This window comes from Lycorma delicatula, chromosome 10, assembly GCF_047948215.1.
Source record: "Lycorma delicatula isolate Av1 chromosome 10, ASM4794821v1, whole genome shotgun sequence".
NCBI classification, from domain to species: Eukaryota; Metazoa; Arthropoda; class Insecta; order Hemiptera; family Fulgoridae; genus Lycorma; species Lycorma delicatula.
In genome coordinates this window covers 53,416,463-53,439,042 of record NC_134464.1, presented here as the reverse complement: position 1 = coordinate 53,439,042, position 22,580 = coordinate 53,416,463, and the positions used below count along the sequence as shown (strand labels likewise).

The window sequence follows — 22,580 nt, the reverse complement described above, 5'->3', positions numbered from 1 at the left end:
AGCGTCAATTTCCGGTTTAGTTTGGGCGTTAGCAGTGATTATGTATGTTACTGTTTATATTTTACTCTCACTCTCTCTTTCTAGTAATGATTGCATTATATATATGTACGTATACATTTTGTATCTAATGGTACGTCCGATTTATTTTCTATAACCTATAATTAAAAACGATAATAATGATAAATGCGTAATCAATGATTTATTAATAAGCAGAGGATTCTATACTACATTTTTGGCTGTAAAAGTGTAAAACATATTTGTTAATAATTTTTAAGGTAAGATATGTAAAGCATTATCTAATTTAAATAATATATTGTTTTCGTCTAAATGAAAGTAAACGATTAAAAAATCTTTCTTACGCTTTAATAAGAGTGAACAGCAGTTAAATAATAAAAATATTTTAACCTACAATTTTTTTTTTAACCTACAATTATTATAACATAACCTTACGTTTATCAAAATTCTATGTATTTTTTAATCGGCTACTCAAATAAATAAGAAATAAGGTTACACTCGATAACCATTTATAAAGGTTGTATTTAAAATTAAAACCAGAATGCAATTTCAATTATTAAACGATCACCGTCAGTATACACCGAGGTAAAAGTATAAATTTATAGTTTTAATTTTTATATTTTAATTTTAATTTACATTTATATTTTTCAACACTTAATAATTTTTCCTCGGTGTATACAGATGATAATTGTTCAATGATCGAAACGGCTATGTAGTTTTAGATTTTAAGTTAAGTTTTTAACGGATTTTCAGAGTAATTTTTTCCCATATATTTTTATCTCGTGAGTGAACTACGCATTTTAGGAATGTGATTCGAGGTATACGTTGAAAAGTTCTTAAAATCGTATGTCCGAAAAATTTACTTTTTCTGTCTGGTTTGTCTTTTATATCGCTAAAACAGAAATTCAAATCTCAAGAATGGAATGTTACGTTTAAACCCGTTAACGTGTTTAAACCAACCGGTTGAAAATATTCTACTAAAATTAATTATACGTGTTTAATCAAACATTTTCTACGATATAAATAACATGTTTTAAATTTTAACGGTAGCAGAATGGCGGACGGTCATATCAGTTTTTTTATTCGTTAACTTTTTTTTATTTTTATTTTTAATTATTTCTTTTATGATGGTAATTCTGAAAATTTTAATACGATCAAACTGTCCCTAGACTAATTCGTTCGATTACGATTTCAAATAACTATTTGAAATCGTAATCAAACGAATCGATTACCCTTATATCTTTCAGTACTACAGTACTCCGATACCGAGTCGAAGCGCCGATTCTAAAGCGAGGAAAATGTCTCGCTGTAATTTGAACCGGTTTTTGTTTCGTTCATTATTAAAAAGGGAAAAGATGTTTATTAATAAATGAGCTGATCTCCACAAAGTGCTAGAGTTTGTTGCAAACCGCAATAAGTTTGAATGGGGAGCGATCAACGTAGGAGAAGGAAGAAGAACGTAGGAAAAGGATTTAAAATCAATTTTTTTTTTCCGCGACATACTTTTTTAAAACCGTCCAAATTTTTTCAATCAGATTTAATACTTCCTAAGAATAAGGAGGCGATCTCAAAACATTGTAACGTTTGTCGATTAATATCGAATCGATTTTAAATAATGTAACACGCGGCTGATAATGCAGTTTTATTAAAATGTACAGTTCTTGTTTCATTGTACACGTAAATGACAGGTTATTTTGTATAAGCCGAGACCGGTCATGTCTGCTTTCACGTTTTTCCCGTATTCGAATTCGGAGCGCGCGGTTCAGATACACGTTATGGTGCGAAGCAATATATATATGACGATGATCGAGTTAGAGGGAAGATTAGTAATTAATGGTGGTTTTACCCACCTGGTAATCTCAAGTAATCTCCTGTTTTGGCAACAGATTTAAATATAAGAAGCGCGTTCTTGACCAACCCTTTTCGGAACCGGCGTGAACAATGCAAACACGCTTGCCAGTAGATATCCGGAGCAACAAAGTTGCGGTCAGAGCTGGCACTTTATGATATCTGTTTGGTGTAAATGGTATAGATTCGACCGTTTAAATTATAGGTCTGTTTCGGTTTCCGACACTCTTTAATATCTGTTAAGTAACGCAGCCTCAGTTTCCGATTTTTTAAATTTTTCTATTAAATATTTTCTATTATCTATAGTTCTTTCCATTTGAACCACGTGTTTTTTACAATGCTCCATAAAGACTTCCTTAAAAACTGATTTTCTATTTTATAACCGATAGTAGAGGTCGAAGAGTAACGTGTTCACGTTTATTGATATGAAAATTATAAATCATTTCACGAATGACACTTTTATCGAAGTTATCGTGTACGTTTCAGTTTTTTTAGCGCAACGATTTTTTTTTAGGAGGGGCTGAAGTCTTTATCGGGATTAGTTTTTGCTTCATTTAAATCTTTTTACACACTACTGAGTGAAATTCTCGTAGCTTGGGCGACACGTTTCTGAATTTGTTTAAAAAGGATCCGTCCACTTTGTGTCTGCTTTGTCATTAAGTTAAAAACACTAAATACAACTTCTTTCGTCTGGCTACGGATAAGTTTACGCCTCCCCCGATTTTTTTTCTTATATACCCCATTATGGAATAGCTTCCACGATAATAAAGTGGAATCATAAATTATCCTACGTTAAACGTATTATAATCTAATGAAGCAGAATCCGTTAACAACAAAAAATGTAAAAATTAAAAAAAATGTAACGACGCCGATCATTTTCGTAAACAATACACAACACGATTTTTTCACAAAACTAATATAATACACCGCACAGAAACACACTCGTACAGACAGAGTAACAGAAATGCACTACGATAGCGAGAAGCAACTGAACGAATGCCTACCTCCACCACCAAAAATGTGTTATCTCAATGGCATGGAAAAGCTTATTGCAGTTTGCAATAAGATCTACCTCTTTATTGAAGTGTACGTGAACAAGATTTAAAACAATACAAAGCTTGTCGGCTTTGTTAGCCTACTGCTTTTAATAATATAATCTCTTCAGTCAACATAACTGTAAAGTGAGTGAACAATGAAATCGCATAATGCCTCGTAAGTGAGTAAATGGTTCGGACATTTTTTTTTTACGTATGTGGTAAATTAAAATCACACAATAAAAACATTAGACATTTAATTAAAAAAAGCTTATAAATTGTACTTTGTAAAATCGGTGATCAGGATAAGAAATGGACTCCTAATATAATTATGTAGTAATTATGAGGTTACCTTAAGAGGATGGCAAAAAAGCACACGAAAGACTTTGCCATTTAGTGTCCCTATGGTTTGGCGTGAACCAAAAGACCACTTAAACAATTGTTATTTTTGTTTAACTAATGCGTCAAAATTTCTAAGAATTCTAAACACACTGCACTCTACCCTTCATCGCCATCTGCACTCAGACCTGCACCTCAAAATGAATCCATACCGGTTCCCAAGATATCTGAAAACCTGTTTCGTGAAATCAGTGATGAAGAAGCGGACATAATGAAAGAAAACAATCATGAGTCAGGCTTTGAATTACAACCCAGTGAGCCACATCTTATATCATAAGGTGTACTAAATGACTTGGTAAGAGATTTAAACTTATCAAAAATCAAACTGAACTTTTAGGCTAAAGATTACAAGATTGGAATTTACTTTAAAAGAAAATAAAAAAAATCTTGGAATATCGAAATCGACAGAAAGATTTTTCTCAATACTTTGCTGTAGAAAATGAATTAGTTTACTGTACTGTATTGATGAGCTTATGTTAAAATTATGGCCAGTTCATCAACGTCAAATGATACCTTTTCATTGATTCCTCAAACTAAGCTTAAAAGCAGAACTGCTTTACAATAGTAATAAATGTTAATTATGTACTATTAAGGACTCGCCTCCGATTTTGATTAAATTTTAAATATACTTTATTTAGGGCCTAATCTATTCGTTACAATTGAAATTATTCGTCGTAAACGCCTTTCACCCGAGTTACATCTCTCGTAAGTTACAAAGTACCGTCAACAAAATTTTGTAATTTAGCACTGTACAAGTGTAATGTACATTATTTTCGGACAAAATAATCGGTTGTTGCATACAATTATGGACTCGGCTTAATAATCAGCCAATAGTTAAGGTTAATTAGACGAGGTTTGCGAGCGAAGCGGATGAGATTAGCCCACAAATAAAGGAATCGGTCAAATATGAAATGTTTAACTCTGTATTAATCGATGTCGAAACTCACTGCTCAGACATTGTTTAAAAGCACTTGCGAAAATGTTTTGGGTGTCCATAAATCATATAATTACCAGGATATTGTAGATAACTGATAAATTCATCTAGAACTGTGGAATGTAATTTGTCATTAAAAGTCCACTTCTTCCATTTATATCTGGATTTCTTCTCACTAATCCTTGGGGCAGTAATCGATGAACACGGTGAACGTTTTCACCAAGATATTTCTTTGTTGGAAAAGCATTACAAAGGCAAATGGAGGGTTAATATGCTACCTGATTACTGTTGGATGTTAATTCTAGATGTACCTGTAAAAGGAGAGCAATCTGCTAAGAAGATTTGAACAAGTCTAAGAAGACTTGTAAGTACGCGTATTCAACAATATAAAAGTTATATTAACTTTTATAGGCTTCTAATGTGCCATTTCTATTAAACTGTGGATGATAGAAAGATTCTATTTACAGATCTGTAATCTACGCAGAAAACAATGCAAAGAAAAGTATCACATTTAGAGAAATATTAAAAACTTTTATTTTGCATATGTCTTATTTCTGTTATAAAATGTTGTTTATTACAGACGTAAATATCCAACATCGTGTTAACGGTGACAGAAACATTTTTTCTATTTCCTTATGGGATTTGTGTACTATACATAGAATTACAGTACTTTTGTAACGATCGAGCTACTGCAACGGGAACTTCAAGTAGATAAAAAATTATTTAATTCTAAATGTTGAGGCACGCATTTCAGAAATAATCTAATGAAGAATAAAAGTATAAGTATGTACTTTACTAAGATATTTCAATCCGTTCTTACGATATGCGTTGTTTAAAACTTAAAAAAGAGAAGACGGAAAACGAATTATTTTCAGAAATTTAAATCTGTAGAAAGTTTTTCACTTTAATCCTCCTCCTAATCGATTCTTAATTATGTACTTTGTTTATCCTTTTAAACTACGCATATAATTTACGAATAATAAATATACATTTCGGACACTTTTATTCGAGTTTGATGAATTTAAAACTATTTTGACTTTTGAGTTAGATTAAATATTCAAAAGGAAATTATAGTTACCTCCTTTTAAAAGAAAAAGAGCATTTCGTTTTCATAAAAAATATAAAGGTGAAAAGCTCAGGTTTCACCGGGGAATAAAACGGCAAGAAAAATGTCATTTAAAATGATTTTTAATGAACTACCAAGTAAGAGTAAGAATAAATATAAAAGCATGTAATGATGGATATGATTCATCATTCATCACCAAAAATATATTTAAATAAATACTTTGTATTACATTTAGAGCCAAATGATCATAATTAATTAATTATACACGATAGGCGTATTTACTCCAGATGTGCTTCTGGAGTAGATACGCCTATCGTGTATCGTGTATGATAATGGTCGTGTAATCACGATGATTTAGCTTCCAGTGCAATACAATACATTAATAAACATATTTTTTATGATTAGTGTGAATTATATTTATTATTACATTATTTTGTATTTATTCTTAAATCTGGTATGAACTGTTAGGCGGTTGTACGCATAACAACACTGATTCAAGTAAGAAATTAGGGTTACAAGAAAATATCTATCTTAAAACGCAAAATTATCCGGAGCTTATTACTCTCTACCGCAATTCACTTATTTATATTCGTTAAAATAAAATATCCAATTAACAAAGGGAATTAAAAATGATAAATTATGACATCGACTACTTTTGTAGGATCGTAAGATTTTTTGTAAAATGTTACTACATCCAAGAAGTTAAATTTGTACTATTTTAGTAAAATTTAAAATGAAAAGTGTCAGCAATCGGGTTTGTAATTTAGTATGAAATTTAATTTCTATATTTTAGTGAGAAATAATTTCTCGTTTTTAACTCATACTAATGGCCCCTTGCTGCTCCATTGTAGGCTTTATTAGTACAAAGTAATGTTATATATTTTAAAACACCGGCTAAAAACCTATTTCGTTTTTCACCTCACCCTCACCCTTAATTCTCTTGTTTTTCTGTTTTCTTTCCTACCACAGGTAAAATGCGTGCCCCAAAATTGTTTCCAGTTCGTCTAGACGAATCAGGCTGTTTTTTTTATTCTGTTCGTAATGGCCCGCAGATATGTCATCAAGCATCGACAGACCTTCAAAATGATTTTCCTGCGAATAATAACCTCGGAAGCTCCGCGATTACGTAATAAATAATGATTTTTTGAGGAATTCTCAAAGGAGACTCGAGTATCCAATAATGCTTAATGACATATCTGCGGGTCATTCCAAGTAGATTAAAAAAATCAGCCCGATCCGTTTAATAGAACGCCCAGACGGACTGGAAGTGTGTTTTCACCACAACCTTTTTAATATATAAGATTTACACTAGAGATTGGAACTAGAGAACTTGTATATAAACTATAATTTATTTTCTAATATACTGCAGTTATTTTACTTTATTTTTTTTCTAAGTTTATAGTTTACGTTTTTGTGGTATGTATGTGAAGAGTAGGCCTAACTCGGAATCCGCATATAAGTTCGACGACAAACCGGTCTTCTCTAAACACGAATGATCCTTGGAACCCCAAAACTGAGAGTTTGTTAATTAAAATTATAATGAATAATTTTTTATATTGTTAATAGTTTTTCATTTATAAGGACTTAAGTCTGTATAATCGGTTATGTCTAGAGTATTCTGTTGTAATTACGGGTTTTTCTTTCATTTTAAAGATTTTATTTTGACTTTTCAAGAGCCTTTATGTTAATGCTCTTGAAAATTAAATATTCTTTAAATATTGCTTTTGGCTTGGAGATTTTCTCTTGTCGTGGTCGTTAATTTTATTTTGCTACTTGTAAACGGGGAACATCAGTTCAGTCCCGGTCTCATGATTCTCTTACCGGTTTCACCTTGCAAATTCATTACGGTAGCGTTAATTCCGTCCAGTACCGCATCATATGTTTCATATCTAGGGTGTATCTTGTTTGTATTTATTTCTAAAAAAATATTTATAAATATTTCAAACTAGAAAATTAAAGTGCAAAAATTATAGGTTAAAATAATTAATTCTTTTATTATTTATTTATTTTTATTTTTTTTGTAATTAAATACGTTTAGTATTACGAATTTGGAGAAACAAGATAATTTAACTGTAGAAAACAATATTGTATCGCACAGTAATTTTTAATTTTAAACCCGCCTGTACGGTCTATTGTGCAGGAGACAGCACAAGCTTCGGTTGATGAATACACTCTGTGATTCAACGTGTCGCTAGGATTTCCAAAAATCGTTTTTTTTTCTTTTTAGCCTCCTTTGTTAGTTAAGTATTGCTTCAAAAAATGAGATTGAAATGGCGATTTTATAGCGTGTGAAAATACCATACCTAATCGGGATTCGCACCCAGGACCACAACGAATTAAAGTCGGTTTTAGACGATAAAAGAAAATCAAGTGCGATATCTGACAACAAAAGAAATCCGTTAACCTTTCCTTCTCTTTCCTTTGAGGTTGTTCAGAAATAATTTCAATAGCTTGAGCTTTTAGAAACGGTAGAAAGAGAAGAATATCTAAAAAAAAATTCCCTGAAGGATACGTAAAGGTACAACCGATAGCCTTCAAACCTCCGGGGCGTAAATGAAGATGTTATACTTTTTTAAATCTTGGAGTGAGATTATAGAATGTCGTTTTTTTTGTTTTTTTCAAACGATATAATTCGGACGAATCGACTTCATATTTATTGTTTGCTGGAATCCAAGGTAGATGTGGAGTATGGGTTTAAAATCCTTTAATATCCTTTTTATCGTTTTAAAAGTGAAATAGAAATAAAATTAACTTATACGAAATTATCTTATTTTATTCGTTTATTATTATTAGTATTATAATTATAATTATTATTATTAAAATAATTAGTATTATTATTTTTTATTATAAATTTTAAGCTATTTTACGTACGAATAAATATTCCCTGGAAGTGCATAAGATGTATATTTATATATATTTTTATTTTTATTTATAACCTCTTTGTAAAGTTTACTTATATATCTATGTAACTAGGAATTGAAATTTTTGTAGCCGTAATATGGTTTATGATTATCTCATTTAATTTCTATCGTTACATCTTGAATAATATCTATAGAGAAAGTAACCTGTTAATAGGAAATTAAATATGTTCTTATTTATATATTACGATGAATCGCATTAATTAAAAAGAAAAAATGCCTGATAAATAATGCGTTTGAATAAATAATTTTATATTACACCAAGTTACTCGGATTTATGCGTCTTTGTTTAAAAATTATTTATATTGTATAAGTTATAATTTATAAATTAATAACTTATTTATTCCGCCGCTTTTGTTTATTAATATTGCATTTTGTATATTACTCGTTTTCTGTGAATTAATTTTTCTTAGTAATCTTATTACACAGCATAAAGGGAGTTAAAAATTTATTTTTGAAATTACAATCGATTCATTTTCGGAATTTATGGAAATTGTTATAGATTTTTTCGAATTTACTATGTTATTCAACTACTTTTCCTACTTTTAACGGCGCTCGTTAAAAAAAAAAGTTAGAATAACCTAAACTAAGAAGTTTGTACATCAGCTGATTTCGAAGTCGAGAGTTCCAACGTTCAATTCCTAGTAAAGGCAAACTTTTATACGGATTTTAATACTAGATCGTGGATACCGGTGTTCTTCGGTGGTTGTGTTTCAATTAACCACACATCTCAGGTATGGTCGACCTGATAGTGTACAATACAACACGTCTCTTAAGTAATACCTGACGGTGATTCCCGGAGACTAAACAGGAAAAAAATAGAAGACTGTAAACCTTTTAAAATTATTAATGCCATCGTTAATAATAGTTTATTTAAGGACATCTTTAGCATATTCCTTAGGGGTTCTAAAATTTGATATTATATAGATTACGGGGAAAATTAAACAAGTAATGGTTTCTGGTAATTTTAATTATTTTTTTTTTTACTAAGGAAAGTTAGAAACAAAACTATTATTTTTTATTAAAATTTAAACATTAATTAGCGTTATACAGGTTGATGATATACAATCAGTATTTTAATTTTAAAAGATGCTGGTACCTAATTTTAATTTTATACTGCAGTTTTTTTGTTTTTTTTTTTTTTTGAAGGTTAGTGTTGTGCTAATTGTTCTTATAAACATTAAAATGTTACAATCGCAATGATAATTAAATAAGTAGCTATTCAAAGATAATTTATTAATATTTACACTATTTATAAATACATTGTGTTTTTTAAGTAAAAAAAAGGAAAATAATTAGCCTAGTAAAATAAAAAAGCAGAATAAATTACTCCAATGTTACACTGAATATGATACTAATTGGTTAACAAGGAAAAATATTAATCCGCATAATGGTTTAAAATTACCTTTAACTTGAATTTATTCAAATTATTAACGTTTAATTTTTTTTTAGGTTTAAAATAAATCTGATTGATTTTTAACAATATTATTCGTTTTCTTTTTACTCTTAAAATGCGGTCGAGTTCTTTTTGTAGACGATACGTTAATGCGTCGAAAAAAAGTGCTAATTAAACTTCTTCAACACTGCTTCCATAATTTCTATATTTGTAAAATATGTATTTAAAACTATACTCGGTAATTTTAATTTTTAAAGAGCAGAGAGTAATTTGTATAATCGGAAAAAAATATTTATATATTTAACGAGGTCTAAACCTGAATGCGATAGATATGCTGGTTTATTCTTACGAATTTACCACTTCTGCTTACAAAAAAGTTATTTACTCTTTAAGAAATAAATAACAGTTTTTATTTTTATCAGTTTAGATAACAAAACAACTGTTTTCTAGTTAACCGATTATGAGAAAAAGAGATTAAAAAGAAAGGATCGGTGTAATTAACCCTAGTTAAAAGAAAATAAATTAGCTTCAGTAAATGAACAAAAAATAAATAAATTACGTCTAATACTGTGGATTATAATTTAACGGTAAATTCGCCGCTGTTCGATAATTATAAAAACTAAACCTTTATACCCGGTCGTCAAAAAAATATATAAAAGATTTCAGATTTTAACATTCGATCTCTTAGCAATTCGTAATCGGTTCTTAATTTTTGACAGCAGAGAAATACGAATTAACGGCGATTGATTATCTGAAATTACCTTCACGATCTTATATACCGTACGCGTATATTATAGATTATTTCTCCTCGCTCTTTTATTAAAAGCCCTTGCCGGGAATCGAACGCAGAGTTTTCAGTTTTACTCGAGTTAATTGCTATAAAATTTATGTTAAATTTTAAAATTAGAAATTTACCGCAATATTCCTTATGAGTAGTTTTCAGTACTAATATAAAGTTACTTTTCCGTAGTTACATAACGTAGCCTAACCCACCGATATGGTCTAGTGCTGAACGCGTCTTTCCAATCAGCTGATTTGAAAGTCGAGTGTTCCAGCGTTCAAGTTCTAGTTAAGTCACTTATTCTTACACGGATTTGAATACTAGATCGTGGTTACCGATGTTCTTTGGTAGTTGGATTTCAATTAACCACACATCTCAGGAATGGTCGAACTGAGAATGTACAAGACTAAACTTCATTTACACTCATACGTATCATCCTCATTCATCCTCTGAAGTATTATCTGAAAGGTAATTACCGGAGGCTAAACAGGAAAAAGAAAGATAACGTAGTCTAATTTAATTCATTTATGCGATGTAATTTTACTTATATCTTTTTTTAAGGCGGGTTCTCGGTTCAACCTGTATTAAGTCTTACTCGTGACCGGATGCACCGATTTCAAAAGTATCTTTCAATTTTGTACAAGTAGTATTTCTAGCGGTCCCGAAATTTCTTCCTGTTTATTGATACAAATTTTTCTAAACGAAAAATTACACCGTCTTATAAATTATTTTAAGATAAATTAACTTTTATTTGTTTTTAGTTTTAACTTTTTAGTATCGGTTTCTCATAGGGAACGAAGTAATTTAAAATACTTAAATTATTTTTCAAGAAATTTCTAGAGAGTCGATCGTAATACTTGACGCAAAAATGGTACAAATATTCTTAAAACCTTTTCTCGAATACAGCATGTCTGCATGAAATTTTTACCGATAAAATAAAGTAACAGAATAATTGATAAAATTATTATAAGTAGCTAAACAAACAGCTGTAAAAATAATTAAACACATAAAAGTAAAAGGATTTAGGAAAGTAATCCTCTCTCTCTCTCTCTCTCTCACACACTCTCTGTCTCTCTCTCTCTCTTTTCCTTTTTAGCCTCCGGTAACTACCGTTAAGATAATTCTTCAGAGGATGAATGAGGATGACATGTAATGAGTGTAAATGAAGTGTAGTCTTGTACATTCTCAGTTCGACCTTTCCTGAGATGTGTGGTTAATTGAAACCCAACCACCAAATAACACCGGTATCCACGATCTAGTATTCAAATCCGTGTAAAAATATCTGGCTTTACTAGGACTTGAACGCTGGAACTCTCGACTTCCAAATCAGCAAAAATTATAATGTAACTGTAAACCGTACGGTAAGAGTCTGGCAGATATCGTCTCTTCCGTTCAGAAAACAAAAATTTCTGTAATATAAATAAAATTGTTTTTAACAAAATGTTTCTGATATCAAAAAAAGGTAAGACACTACATTTCTATTATCAAAATTAGTTATTAATTTAGAATTTTCTTTAAAAAAAATACATGTTAAATATTTGTAATAGGCAATAGATATACAATAATAGATAATAAACAATGTTTAAGCGTTCCATATAATAAGAAAAATAAATAAAAATTTGTTACAAAACTCTTACCGGCCCGATTTCACGAACAACAAATAATCATAAGAATTGTATTATTTCTGAAAATGTAATATGTATTACATCTAAATGAAATCGGGCCGGTAAATTTTTGTAATAAATTTTTATTTATTTATTTATTTTTGCTTATTATATGGAACGCTTACACATTGGTTATTTATTATTGTATATCTATTATATATTTATTATTGTCTATTACTTACATTTAACATGTATTTTTTTTTAAACAAAATTCTAAATTAATAACAGATTTTGATAATAGAAATGTAGTGTCTTACCTTTTTTGATATCAGTATCGTTTTGTTAAAAACAGTTTTATTTATATTACAGAAATTTTTATTTTTTGAGCGGAAGAAATGATACCTGCGAGACTCTTACCGTTCGGTTTATAATTTCATTTTCATTTTTTTTTATATCACTGCGTTTTGTTAAATTATTCTTTTATTTTTTTTTATGAATTACTGATTGGTATCTTATGGATTTATTATTCTAATTTATTGCCTTAGAACAAACAAATTGAATTTCACGGAAAGTTTTTTTTCTTTTTTTTGATAGTTATATCATTCACTTCATACCATATTTTCCTTTTTTTTAATAAAACTCGTGTAATGACCTTCACGAATCGGAAATCCGTGATGTAATATTGCACTTATTACTTTTTAAGTGTAACCCTCGATTTTTATCGTTAAATTCGATTTTACCAATCGAAGTTATTTCTGTTTTAATTATTCCTCTTTTAATAAAACTAGTATAATCTCTTGTAAACTAATACTTTTATTTTTATTTTTTTTTAAAGTGATGGGAATTAAAAAAATTGTTTCATCTTCAGTACTTTCATTTACATGACAGCATTTATTATTAAAACAAGCTGTAGTATATTTTGTTTTAAATTTTATTATTTTAAGTACATTATCAAGTTTTTGTACGCTACCTAGTATTATCAAGTACTGCTATCTAGCGGCGCTATTCGTAAAGGTACATTAAAAAAATGAATAAATTGACATATTCGAGTCCCGCGGTTTATCAAATGGAAAAAAAGTTGTCTAACAAAATTCGAGGTATTTTTTGAAAGTATTCTTTATTACTAATCTAATTGAACTGAAATATAATGTTTTCACGCTTATTTTTTTCCAATTTTCATTTCACTTTTAAGTTAGGTCATATTTAGAACTTTAAACATAGTTCGTTGACTTCGTCGCCTCTTATCGACGAAGTTCTAACAAACTCCGTTATTAAAAATAAGAGTCGCATTGAAAATTAACAAAACTATAAAAAGTGGCTCAACAAAACATAAATCGGGTAAACGAACACAGACGAGTTTTCATTTTTAATTTACTAAATATCTATCTACGTTATTCATGTTTACGGGAGCCGATTGGCAATAGGGTAGTTCCTTTATTATATCTTAAAAACTAGTTCTAACGTTTTGAAGGAGCTCCAAGAAATAGAATTCATTACAATTTATTATTCTTTAATTAAAGATCTTGAATAATAATTAGACGAATCTCCACTATTAGCGCAAAAAAAAAAATTAATTAAAATTTCACCCGAATTCAAAATATTAATAACGAAATTATTATTTCAATCAGGTCCGTAAAGAATGAACATAACAGCTGAGACGATCGGTACAAGATAAATACGAATCAGTCGTACTTCGTCTGATAATTATTGAAGAATCTCCGTCTTGTAAAAAATTGATATCAGTCAGCCGCATCCGCCTAAAAAATAACCCGGTCACCGTTCCTCGTAGGAAATTGTATCTTGCTATTACGAAAAATTGATCATAATGATAGATATATAGATATTAGTGTATCTTCCTCTAATCGTTTGGAGCTTTAAAATCCCAGTGAAAAACAAAAACATTTTACACTTATTAGTGATCATCAGCTGTAGATATCTTTGGAAAGGAGCTACAGTATGTGTTTGTTTTGCCACTTTTTATAGTTTTGTTAATTTTCAATGCGACTTTTATTTTTAATCACGGAGTTTGTTAGAACTTTGTCGATAAAAGGCGACGAAGTCAACGAACTATATTTAAAATTCTAAATATGACCTAACTTAAAAGTGAAATGAAATTTGAGAAAAAATAAGCGTGAAAACATTACATTTCAGTTCAATTAGATTAGTAATAAAGAATATTTTCAAAAAATACTTCGACTTTTGTTAGACAACTTTTTCTCCATTTGATAAACCGCGGGACTCGATTATTTCATTTTATTCATTTTTTTTAATGTACCTTTACGAATAGCGCCGCTAGATAGCAGTACTTGATAATACTAGGTAGCGTACAAAAACTTGATAATGTACTTAAAATAATAAAATTTAAAACAAAATATACTACAGCTTGTTTTAATAATAAATGCTGTCATGTAAATGAAAGTACTGAAGATGAAACAATTTTTTTAATTTCCATCACTTTAAAAAAAAAAGTATTAGTTTACTAGAGATTATACTAGGTTTTATTAAAAAAGGAATAAATAAAACAGAAATAACTTCGATTGGTAAAATCGAATTTAACGATAAAAATCGAGGGTTACACTTAAAAAGTAATAAGTTCAATATTACATCACGGATTTCCGATAATCTATTTATTTTAAAATACCGATCCGTAATTTAATTGCTTTTAAATGTACAAAGATACATACCGGTGTTCTTTGGTGGTTGGGTTTCAATTAACCACACATCTCAGGAATGGTCGAACTGAGAATGTACAAGACTACACTTCATTTACACTCATACATATCATCCTCATTCATCCTCTGAAGAATTATCTAAACGGTAGTTACCCGAGGCTAAACAGGAAAAGAAAGAAAATGTACAAAGATATATATATATATTTATTTAATTTTTAATCATTATTATTGCTCGATAAATTCTTTTACATTTTTTACAGATAGCAGATATATTATTGTTTTATTTTCATAATTAAAAAATTTTCAGATGAAAATTAAATTTTGAAAAGTAATGATCGTGCCTATTTTAGTTTTTCAATTCTGTTTAAAATAATTTTTAATAATTTTAAAAACGTCAGGTGTAATTAACACGATTCACAAAATAAATTTAGCGAATATTAAGATCGAAATCGACAGAAAATATTCCACTGGACTGTTTACTTGCGTTCTCGTATTAGATAAACTACCGCTTTTAAATTCCTCGGCAAGAAATGGAAAGACATTTTTAAACGATTCTCTTTTTTTTAAATCACATTTACAAAAATCGTTTCTTATAATATCGCTTTGTAATATATCTTATTTTTTGCCATGTAATATATTTAACCAAATTAGATCGAATAAGAGATACGTACAAAAAAAAATTAAAATGATTTAATAAAACTTAACCGAGATTTACCCTGTAACGGCTGCAAGACGTAAGATGTTCTTTGCAAATAGTATACATCGCTCCGTTAATCAGAAGATACGTATAAAAAAATTAGTTATATTAAACATATTCGCTGGCGTTTATGTATACGTTTACGGTGAAGTAGATTATTATTTTTACATTAGTTTAAGGATAATAAGATTATACTTGTAACATCAAACATTTTAGATTGTAGTTTGTTTTTATTTTGAGTCGTCTGATTTTTAAAACACGTCTAATCTGTATGGTCCAATGCGATCGGTTTAACCGTTTAAAACCTTTTATTAAAATACGATTCACTATCAGTAATCGTAAAAATATTATTCCTGAAGAATTCTTTCGGAATTTCACAATAAAATTTTTAGCTTTTTAAGTTTTGTAAAAATTGTTTGTTTAAAATAAAATAAATTTTTTTTAAAAATTAAAATTTATTTAGAACATATACTTGTTCAGTCAAGAATGAAAAAGACTTATTTTATTTTAAACAAACAATTTTTACAAAATGTAAAAAGCTAAAAATTTTGTTGTGTAAATTTAGACAATTTAAGAATTATAAAAAAACATCACTGAGGATGGGCTTAGGCTCGAAAGCGCTTTGATGAAGTAAAAGATTAAAAGTAAAAGTTTTTTAATTTTGTGCTTTGCGGAAGTTGAAAGAATATATATATATATATATATATATATATATATATATATATATATAGAGAGAGAGAGAGGTGTGTGTTTGTGTGTGTGTGTTTGTGTGTGTGTGTTTGTTTGTTTTGATTGTTTCAACAAGTTTTTATTTCTTTAATATTCATAAAAAAATGTTTTTTAATCGTAAAAGTAACGTTGTAATAATTAATTTGTGCAATATATTCTGCAGGTACAAAAAATAAACATTTTTAGTATTATACTAAAATATTATTCAAAAGATAATAAAAAGAGATTACGTACCATTAATTTGTTTTTAATCTTATTGTAAATGTCTATTATACGTATATACAGCTTTTTTCTAATTTATTGCACGATTTAAAATCTGTTAATTTATTTATAATAATTTACAATATTTCTTTTATTTTTTAATAAACTTGTTGAGTATTTCTTTGTCACTCGACGCTTGGCGACGAACTATTAACACAAGGGTTATACTTCTTGTCTTTCTCGAATAAATTTATTTTATCCCCTCTCTTTCCCCCTTCTTTAACAATCAAACAACACTTAGCGCTTATTCACGTCAACTGTCTTCATTTCATAGAGGCTACTAATACATTCTGCTGTTCAAATTATTAACTAACTTACAGTTCAGATAGGCCGCACTGTTTTTTTTCACATGCGGATATCAAAGTACCAGTGCTAAATTTCTAGTTCGTATGAATTCGAATCAATAAATACACATCTAACTTGTTAAATAACACTGCTTTATATGTAATAAAACAAACCTTTTCAAAGTAAAACCGATACAAAAAATGACTAAAAAATAATACTACTAGATTCTTAAATTTTAATGTTTTGATGTCGACTTTAAATAAAAAAACAAACGACTTGCGACACTTAATTAAAGACGACTTTAAAAAGTCTTTTGTCGATTTTTCATTTTTTACTTCCTTGTACGAAGTAAAGGAGTATTATGATCGAAAAATTTCGTTTTCCAGATTTCAACGGAAATATTCATTTTGACCATTCCTGAATCCATTTTGACTAGTTTCGGCGTGACGTCTAAATGTACGTATGTATCTTGCATAATTCAAAAACGATTAGCCTTAGGATGTTGAAATTTTGGATTTAGGACTGTTGTAACATCTACTTGTGCTTCCCTTTTTGATTGCAATCGACAGAACTAAAAGTGTCCAAATAAGCCCAAAATTCAAGAACATTTGGATTTTGGACTTTTTCTTAATTGCAGTATTAAGCCTTCATTGAGAGATTTTCAACGATATATCATAAGTGTACTTATTTTCATTGCTTCCAGAGTTATAACCAAATAAAATTTTAATTAATGAAATATTTGGATCTTAGGGAAAGGCACATCGGTTCGAATCAGACTTCATCTCCTTTTTTTTAACTTTTTTTTTTAAATATATTGATTTATTAATAATTATTAACCTCTCATTGTAAAAAAAATTTACAATGAATAATAATTTTTTAAAATAATAATTCAATAACAAAAATAAAATTTATATATGAAAAAATATCAGAATTTTTTAATAAAATAAAAGTTTTATGTACTTTTCATTTTAAAAAAATTTGCAAATGTAACTTAATAGGGTACAAGGAAGTCATGTGTTTTCCACATCAGCTTTTTAAAAGTTAATTTTGTTTTACGTTTTCTAGTTTTATATCTGTTTAAAATAAGAATAATCCTACATAAAAACTACTTCCGTTTGAAGAAACCCGTTCGCAAGAATCTCAAAAGCGGAAATTCAGAATATTGATAAAAATTTAAAAAAGTAATGATGATACATGTATGTATTGCCGCGTGTTCGCGGTTTGACCAGGATATTGAGAGACTAAAAAACAAAAAGTTTCTTATAAATACAGTTTATTACTCTAAAAACATAGAAAATAAAATAAATTAACAATAATAATGAATGTATGACATACAAAACCGTAAGTAAAATAAGGGCAAAATTTATTTAAATACAGTTAAATTATAAAAACCCGAACAATTTACTAAAAACGTCATAATGACCGCTAATATTAATAACTAATATTGCATTAACAACAACATAACATTAGAAAGGTCTAAAGTCATATAATTCAATCTTCTGCAAATATTATTAATTTACTGTCTACAGTAGAACTGCCCTCCACTTTATGAATGACTATAATACGGTCATTTTCAATACTGTTTACCAGTAACTCATCGAACAGCTTCCTGCATTTACCCACGGTCCATAATGGAATACTTGTGCTCATACTCTTCACTCGTTGTTAGCAAACGCTTACCGACATCGTCGTTACTGCAACCGCGTGTTATTCGGGCTAGCAAAAATATTCTGTCACCGTTTGTTATCACGACTACGCCGAATACGGCCTCGCAACACTAGTGATTCTCCACGCTGGTTCCTGGCAGCATTTATATCCCCCTGGCCTGTAGAACCAATACCCACGTTATCCCTTAATTGTTGAAGCGTAATAATTTTCATCGTCCGCGCCGTTACGTTTTCTCATAAATTCTTATTCCGGTACGGGCAACCCTTCTGGTGGAACAACAGCTTTTGGAGGTGCAGTTGTCTATATTGCAAAGCACAGATTGTTAAATGGAACTGTTAGTCTGAGAAAAGGATTCCTTTTAGTTCCTTCTGAATTCTTCTTTTCATTATTATTTTCTCGTTCTTTCTTCTTAGTTGGAGGAAATCTGTTAACGTGGTCCATTATACTGATCCTGTTAAAGTATAATTTTTTTAACTGGAATTTCCTCACCGAAATGGGTGTATTGTTTTTCTCATTTAATTACTTTGAATATCATTATGCTATATATCACTATAGTATTATAAACCGGTAGTATGTAATTTTTCAGTTTACAAAATTTTCCACTTACATCGAAAAAAGTAATTATGGTGTCTCCTCAAAAGGCTTTATGGTTGATGTTCTGAACATGTACTTCCTAATCCCACATAGATGGAATTTATGTAAAAGGAATTTATCAGTCTCTCTCATGTCTCTTTTACCATCTCAAAGAAAAAAAGGTTTATCAGTTGTGACATTTACACACCTGATAAAGGGGAAGATACCAAAGACAAGAGTAGGGGATGATTCCAGCTGTATCCTGACCATCCAGTTTTATCTCACTTGTCCATAATGGTAGTCATCTTTCTTCCTTTAAAACATTTGTAAGACGTAATGTTGGTTGTTGATAGATTACCTCAAATCATAACTGGAAATTAAGTTTTTATTCGCACATGAGATTCATTGCCATGAAGCAGATGTGCCACCATTTGTGATACCATGACATTTGATGCGATATCATTTTATTCTCAATTATGACATTCTAACTGGTCTCAAAAATTAAGCATAAACGTTTTAGAAGTTACTTGGTTTCAATTTTGCACATACTAAAAACAGTGAACGTTTAAAGAATAATTAACATTTTTATTTTTCAGAGCAGATTTAAATTTGGCTTTGTTTGTTTTAGATTAATTAATTTTTTTTTACTTTAGTTGATATAAATCATTAAAAATATACTCATGGAACTCAGTGCTTGAAGATGTGTAATTTGATTCTACTTTCATATTGTAATTATTCATGTGGATGAGTTTTTGATCTTGAAAATTCAGTTATTGACACCGCAAATGAAAATTTAATTAGAAATAAATAATTGTTACTATGATTTCAAGGAACTTGAAAAATAAAATTCTGTCAAAAAAGAAGTGAGAATATTAGAATTCAATATTAACCTGTCTACACATTTGTTTATTTTGAAAGCAACTGTGAGGACTCAGTTTAATTAAGTGTAAAATAATTTAAATTTTAATCATTACTAAAATCATATGAACACTTTAGTACTTATAGAGTTCACTTTACTGAATACTTAAACTTTTCTCATAAGAAATTGTTGATGATTAATAGAACCAGTCTTCAATCAACTTTTGGTTGGTTTTGTACCTCCTCCAGTAATAATTCATGTATTAAATGATCTGTTACAATTAATTGGCTGATCATCAATCACAATTAAGAATGTGCTAGTATATGTCGCACCCCACATGTTTCCTTACCACGATAAAAGAGAAGACCGATTTATTCCTCTTATATAAATTACACCTATGTAACTTTTTGAATGTTTTTATTACAAGGATTAGGATACACAGCTTTACCTGACTAGCACTTTAGACATCAACTAACTTGAGGCCATCAGGCAAGTAATAAAATCCTGGTGTGTAATTTACAGACAATCCCCCACCAACTCTTCAGAATCAAGAATCAGCTTTTTTTATGTATTTCATCATCCTCAGCTTAGATCCAGTCAGGTCAGATCTTTTTTTTTATTGTGGAGGGTCTCTATTCAAGAAGAAGTCATCGTAAAAATAAAAACCAAATCAATTCAGAGCATGGAATATCAAAAACTAAAATCAGAAGTAATCTAGGAATAATAAGGAATAAAAAATATGACAAATAGTTTGACTATTAATTGACAAACAATTCTCATAGTGAGAGAATTATTGTAGTCTGTTTAGATTCAAATTCTAAGTGGGCAACACAGTACAGGTTTATATTATACCCATCTTGTCAGTAAAAGATGGAGGTAGAAAAGATATGATAAGAAATAGATAATCTAATCAAATTTGTAAAAAGATATGAAAATTTGTTAGTAATGAGAGAAACTTAAATGCTATAATAAGAGAAGAACAAGAAGGTAAAATAGCAAATACTAAAAGTAGAGTATGGATTACATCAGGGGAATGAAAACAAAATGAGGATTTAAAAATGTTGCATTAAGTGTAAACCAGTGACTGCAAATCATCTTTTTAAAAAATCATAAAAGAAGAAAATATATTGGATGAAACTGAGAGATACAGGAAGATATCAATCAGACAGATTACATAATAGCTGAGCAGAGACTTCAGAATCAAACTATGAACTAAAATGTTCCCAGGAGCAGATTTTGACCAAAATTTAGTTATAGACTGAAGATGAATGATTTATGCAGATTTAAGGAGAATATTATGAAGTTAAGATCTACACAAATTGTAAGCATAGGAGTAAATAACAAAAAAGTTGATTCAGTTGAAAATTAATGGATATATTTAGAAAAATGTATATTTAAGATTGGAAAAGAAATTTTTTGAAGAAAAATAATGCTTTGTGGAAAAGGAAATGCATAGGTAACAAAAGATGTATTAGTACTGATAGAGGAGCACAGGAAGTATAAAAATTCTAAAGATGTTGAAGCTAGGAAACATATAATTCTTAAGAAATACAATTAATAGAAGGTGCAAAACAGCAGAAGAAGACTGGTTGATATAGAGATATTATACATAGGAAAATTAATGAAAACTTAGAAGATGAAAGTTATTATCAGAAATGGAAAATAATTTTTAGGAGGCAAGGAGAAGTTAACTGGCACGGCACTGGATCAGGTGCTGTGAAATAAATTGATAGAATATTTATTTAAAAGGGGAAATGTACCTGGTACACTTTTGTGGAAGAGTACCCACTATTATAAAAAAATATTATAAAGATGATGTTGAGATAATATCCTCCTTGGTGTAGTAACTTGATTAGGGTAATTACTCTATGTATTTACCACTGGCTCAAATAACAAATAAATATAGACATTTATTACTTCATAATTAGATATGATCCTTTAATATTTGAATGAATAATACAAGATTATGTATAACTGTACATAAATGCCTTTAATGATTCCATAAATGATATATTGTACATTGAGTCCATGAAGAATGATAGAAAAAGACTAACTGAATATCGTGCAGAGCTGGCTTATATAGTGTGTACAGAGCCGCTGAATCATCAGGAGTCGAGTGCATCCGAAAGGAGCTGTGTGAACTGTACAGTGCCGCTGAATCATCAGGAGTCGAGTGTGAACTGATAGAAAGACCTTTAAATTGTACAGTCCTTCTTAAATAAATTTTTAATAACATGCACTGACTCTGAACAGATGGTAAGTATTAACATTTAAATGTGAGATCTACCATACTGTTCATCTAACATTTAATGTATAAAAACACTAAGATAATTTGGAGGCAAATAAGATGCAATAGAAGAGTGCTGTGCAAAGAGTTCTAGATGAACCCAGTTAAGTTTCAGTAATATTGTTGTATCAGTACAAGGGAGCCCGTTCAGAACTTAAGACTAATCTTAGAAGGGAAGCTTAAGAGTACATCTACCTACGTAGCTTTTGCAAAGCCAGAAAAGGCATTTAATAATATATAATTAAAAAAAAAAAATGTTTAACATTTTAAGAAAAATTGAACTGAAATATAGGGAAACTTCATAAATATAATCTGACAAAAATCATATAGCTCAGATAAGAGAAAATGAAGAAAGGCAAGCTCTGATTCAGAAAGGAATGTTTCTAATATAAATTAAGGATCATAGAAATTTTCTTAGAAATATTTGTATGGCATGTAGTACTTTATGGTAGCAATACATGGAAAATAGCAGAGGTTTTGAAATGAGTTGTTGCAGGAAAATGTTGAAAATTAGGTTGATGATAAGATAGAAACTCAAAAAGCTCTTAAGTGAA

At 29.3% G+C, this 22,580-nt stretch overlaps 1 protein-coding gene across 1 annotated transcript in view; it reads right to left on the bottom strand.

Annotated features, from left to right (window-relative positions):
* Window positions 1-16,496, bottom strand: part of LOC142331389 (uncharacterized) — a 104,821-nt gene extending 88,325 nt beyond the window's left edge. Inside the window, exon 1 of the mRNA XM_075377271.1 lies at window positions 16,328-16,496. The gene's annotated coding sequence lies outside the window, so the exon portion shown is untranslated. The remainder of the gene's footprint in view (window positions 1-16,327) is intronic.
* Window positions 16,497-22,580: the final 6,084 nt, after the last annotated feature.